This window comes from Cydia fagiglandana, chromosome 12 (genome assembly GCF_963556715.1).
Source record: "Cydia fagiglandana chromosome 12, ilCydFagi1.1, whole genome shotgun sequence".
Classification (NCBI taxonomy): domain Eukaryota; kingdom Metazoa; phylum Arthropoda; class Insecta; order Lepidoptera; family Tortricidae; genus Cydia; species Cydia fagiglandana.
The window spans coordinates 4146113-4152112 of NC_085943.1; positions in this window are offsets into that span (position 1 = coordinate 4146113).

Sequence of the window (6000 nt, forward strand, 5' to 3'; positions counted from 1 at the left end):
GATCCTTTTAAGAAACTCACTTCGTTCGTTTCTTAAACCCACACTCGTGTTTTAATGCCTTTCATTATGTAGCAGTCACATAAACTACTATTAAACGTCTATTTTTTCATACTGTTCAGATATATTTGACACGTTGACCGCTTAGATACCAGTGGTTTTTTGACAGCTAAGGTATCAATGACTTGTTGTAAGTGTAGAAATTAATGAATAGCGACTGTTAAGATATTTGTGACACGTTGAGCGCTAACAAGTAAATACTACCATGATAGTCAACAACTTTTTGACGGTTTAAACGTTTACCTCTCTTTGAGCACCTGGAGTGTATAGCGACTTCTGCTGCTGACTGTAGCTATACGTAAACTTTTAATTTAAAAAATCAATAAATCGTTTCCTAAATGACGGAGTTCTTAGGTTACCAAACATAAAAAAACACACCCGACTTGAGAAACTCATCCAAAGAATATAATACTCACTAGGAGAAGAACGATAACTCCATACAAAAAAATGTCCCCTTCAAAAGTTCGTTTATACTACTAGCGCTCGGTAGGATACCATTGTAATTAGAATTGACAACCCGTTTAGCCTAGCGCCCCTAGCGGCTATTGGCAGTAATCCAGTTCAGGAAGCTAACGGTCCTGGGTTCGAATCCCGGAGAGGGAATTTATTTTTGTATTATTTTATTTTTTGTTGGGGTCAGGTTTTTAAGAGCCCATCAACGTGCACACTAGCGCCACTGCTGAATACATTAAACTAATTTTTATGTTACTGGATTCGTCAACCTACCCGTTCAAAACTAAAGCGGCCGTTTTTGTTTTGAGCTCATAGATTGACGAATCCAGCAACATAAAAATTAGTTTGATGTATTCAAAAGGTACTTAAATACACAATACAGTCAGTAGCGGCCACTTTTTTAAATACCTGTAAAATTTAAATTTAACTTAAATAATCACGATTATTTATTTTAGCAGTGGTGCTAGTGTGCACGTTGTTGGGCTCTTAAATTAGCATATCACAAATAAATAAAGAAATACGTTATAAGATAATGATTAGGTACTATATTTAAACATTCGTCAAATATAAAAGGTTACAAAAAGTTACGTATTATTAAGATATAAATATTTTCATTCCTATTAGGATTAGTGTATATATGTTAGGAGCAATACATTTGAATACATACATTGATATGGCAAATGGTTACAAGTTGTTATTACATCTATCCGGTTATCGGACATTTCTGCTCCACAGCTCCACGCAGCGTTCTTGGTCACCGGAAAACTACTCTGTATATGCAGCAGATACGTGCCCTTTGAGCTTTCTCCAAGAAATCATATGACGGGCCAGGATTATATTATTATCTCACGCTCAAGCCATGATTCACTTTCTAAAACAAAATAGTCACAAATTAAACAATATAATCTAACTTCCTAATTACTAACGTCGCTAATTCCTAAGGTCTAAATTACCAGCTTACTCGTAAACAATGACAGGTGATGAATTTAGTTTATAATTTCGGACGCAATATAGCGTCCGCGGGACTTTCGGGGATAGTAAGATTTTTTAAATTATTATATTTGAATTTGGTAATTAGTACGCTCATTTTTATTTAAAGATTGATATATTTCTTACCTTGAAATTATCGCTGTTTCTGGTTTACTACAACGGTTTCCACACACACATTAGGGCTTTTCATAATCCGGATAAGAATTGTTGATGAAGTCGCCATTGCCGGATACATAATACAGCAAGGAAGGAAGAGCGACAACGGTTTAAATTTAACTAAGTCTGTGCGAAGACGCATTTAGATATGTTGCTCGTACATATGAATAGTTTTTATTTTTAAATTAATAGGTAAATAAATATATTTCAAGTGAATAAATCGTTAAATATGAAAATTTATATTTTTGGCGTTAAATGACTTAAATGACAGCATTGACATTACAGACTTTTGTCTTGTCTATGTTCTTACCGGCCAGACTCAAATCAAAGCCTATCAAAGAGGCCTATTGACAAAGATTTTTTTTTAAATTTTATCAAGGAGGGTAGAGGCACGTCTACCCTTCATAGATTTTATGAACATAGACAAAGACAAACTGAAATATATAATAATTTACATATTTCAAAAAATAAATAATAATTTACATATGACTTTGACTACTTCATAAAATACAAATCAAAATATATTTGATAAAATAATTGGATTTGTTCCTAGAAATCGTATAGACAAAGCCAGTTCTAGCAATGTTGCTGTAGTAAAATATTTTTATGGTAATTACTGGCAATACAGCTCTAGAAACGGAGCACACATGTACAATTATGAAGGGTCACGTCATTCCAAGGAAGTCAATAGGCCTTGAACTCATCCCTTTAAAATTTTGTAGTTGTTTAAATGGTGAGGTAAAAAACCGTTGAAACAATTATGTACCATCAAACAAAGAAAGTTTGTTTCGCTGTTGACGTTTTGTTACTTTTTTCAAGTTTGGATCAATTTTATGAAGGTAATGTATCCTGACCTCACAATATTTGTCAACTATTGCTTTACCTTAACCAAGGCCTATTGACTTCCTTGGAATGACGTGACCCTTCATAATTGTACATGTGTGCTCCGTTTCTAGAGCTGTATTGCCAGTAATTACCATAAAAATATTTTACTACAGCAACATTGCTAGAACTGGCTTTGTCTATACGATTTCTAGGAACAAATCCAATTATTTTATCAAATATATTTTGATTTGTATTTTATGAAGTAGTCAAAGTCATATGTAAATTATTATTTATTTTTTGAAATATGTAAATTATTATATATTTCAGTTTGTCTTTGTCTATGTTCATAAAATCTATGAAGGGTAGACGTGCCTCTACCCTCCTTGATAAAATTTAAAAAAAAATCTTTGTCAATAGGCCTCTTTGATAGGCTTTGATTTGAGTCTGGCCGGTAAGAACATAGACAAGACAAAAGTCTGTAATGTCAATGCTGTCATTTAAGTCATTTAACGCCAAAAATATAAATTTTCATATTTAACGATTTATTCACTTGAAATATATTTATTTACCTATTAATTTAAAAATAAAAACTATTCATATGTACGAGCAACATATCTAAATGCGTCTTCGCACAGACTTAGTTAAATTTAAACCGTTGTCGCTCTTCCTTCCTTGCTGTATTATGTATCCGGCAATGGCGACTTCATCAACAATTCTTATCCGGATTATGAAAAGCCCTAATGTGTGTGTGGAAACCGTTGTAGTAAACCAGAAACAGCGATAATTTCAAGGTAAGAAATATATCAATCTTTAAATAAAAATGAGCGTACTAATTACCAAATTCAAATATAATAATTTAAAAAATCTTACTATCCCCGAAAGTCCCGCGGACGCTATATTGCGTCCGAAATTATAAACTAAATTCATCACCTGTCATTGTTTACGAGTAAGCTGGTAATTTAGACCTTAGGAATTAGCGACGTTAGTAATTAGGAAGTTAGATTATATTGTTTAATTTGTGACTATTTTGTTTTAGAAAGTGAATCATGGCTTGAGCGTGAGATAATAATATAATCCTGGCCCGGCATATGATTTCTTGGAGAAAGCTCAAAGGGCACGTATCTGCTGCATATACAGAGTAGTTTTCCGGTGACCAAGAACGCTGCGTGGAGCTGTGGAGCAGAAATGTCCGATAACCGGATAGATGTAATAACAACTTGTAACCATTTGCCATATCAATGTATGTATTCAAATGTATTGCTCCTAACATATATACACTAATCCTAATAGGAATGAAAATATTTATATCTTAATAATACGTAACTTTTTGTAACCTTTTATATTTGACGAATGTTTAAATATAGTACCTAATCATTATCTTATAACGTATTTCTTTATTTATTTGTGATATGCTAATTTAAGAGCCCAACAACGTGCACACTAGCACCACTGCTAAAATAAATAATCGTGATTATTTAAGTTAAATTTAAATTTTACAGGTATTTAAAAAAGTGGCCGCTACTGACTGTATTGTGTATTTAAGTACCTTTTGAATACATCAAACTAATTTTTATGTTGCTGGATTCGTCAATCTATGAGCTCAAAACAAAAACGGCCGCTTTAGTTTTGAACGGGTAGGTTGACGAATCCAGTAACATAAAAATTAGTTTAATGTATTCAGCAGTGGCGCTAGTGTGCACGTTGATGGGCTCTTAAAAACCTGACCCCAACAAAAAATAAAATAATACAAAAATAAATTCCCTCTCCGGGATTCGAACCCAGGACCGTTAGCTTCCTGAACTGGATTACTGCCAATAGCCGCTAGGGGCGCTAGGCTAAACGGGTTGTCAATTCTAATTACAATGGTATCCTACCGAGCGCTAGTAGTATAAACGAACTTTTGAAGGGGACATTTTTTTGTATGGAGTTATCGTTCTTCTCCTAGTGAGTATTATATTCTTTGACCTTAACCCCTTTGCCGAAATCTTTCACAATTGTGCAATCTTTTGTATGGACTGACATGGCTATTTGTACGTTACGTACAAATCATGTAGAAATAGCAATACATTTGACGTCCCCTCTCCCGCAAATATCGGCAGACTGCTTCGTAAAGAAAATGACAGCGATGACATCTCCGTTACTAAATGCTCTAAAATTCTATAGTTTCAAGGACTAGGAGCACATGATTTAAAAAAATTGCATATTTATAATTTTTTTGCTGACTCTACAATGCATAAAGCACACAGTCATGCATACTTGACAGCGACGCTCGGATAAACGTGTTTCTCACATGGGTAATGCATTATTTAGCTATCCCTCTCACTCAATCACTCTTTAACAACAAAAATAATATTAAAAATTACTTGCAAATAATATTGTTTTCCAATGTTATAACAGTACTTACGAATGGAAAGTGATTCCGTGAGCTTTGTTTTTACGTTTCGAGCTGTTAAAACATTTAAAAAAGGCGCAACACGGCATTGTTTCGCAATATTTAATAGATGCTTATGACAATGTTGACACGTTGGCGTCACCCGTACGACTAACTCAAGATAGGTTCCGGAACCTATATTTAAGGGCTCACGATCGTGCGCCTGGTACCATATCTACCTAGTATCTACTAGTTTTTCGAACGCACGTCAAGCGAACAACATGAACAAAATTGTGCTCGTTAATATTATTGATAATTAGTGAAAGGAATTCCAAGAAACATTAAAATTCAAAACCAAAGTGAACTTTAAAGTGGATATTAATCGAAAGTGACGATATGTAGGCCTAAAGTGTTCAAATAGTTTTGTTTTTGTGCACATAAACTAAGTGAAGATTACCCTAACTGCTAACGGCATTAGCGCGATCATACGTCTCTGTCACACACACTGCATGACGTATCTAGCACGCCGCTCTAGACACCCATCTTCGACGTACCGACCCACCTGTATTCAAAATAACCACCTCGCCCAGCAAAACATTAATTAAAACTATAATACACTACAACATACAAAGAAATTAAATATGAAGTGCCTGGCTTGTCCAAATCCGATCCAACATAACACGGATCTTTTGGTCTGTGTAGCCTGCAAAGGATTCTATCATTACTTGTGTACAAATATGACACAAGCGTATTATAGAGAACACTCACACGAATTAAAAATATCCTGGCGATGCCCAAATTGTGAAAATATTACACGAAGGCGAAAAAATGACGACACACCAGTACGCAATCGAAAAGTTTTACCAACCTTAGATGACACTACCATGTCTATAGACGACCTATTAGACCTAAACGGCGATGAAAGCACACACGGATCCTCTGACAACCCTTCAGCAAAAATATCACCTGCCATCGCCCAGCCTACACAACACAATCAAGATAATCAACAGTCCATCACACTAGAACAGTTCAGAACTCTTCTGGAAACAAACAACAAAGCCATAATAGCCGAGATGAAAGGAACAATACAAAAAGAAATAAGTGATGCTGTACATCAACTCAAACAAGAAATTACACAAAACTACAGC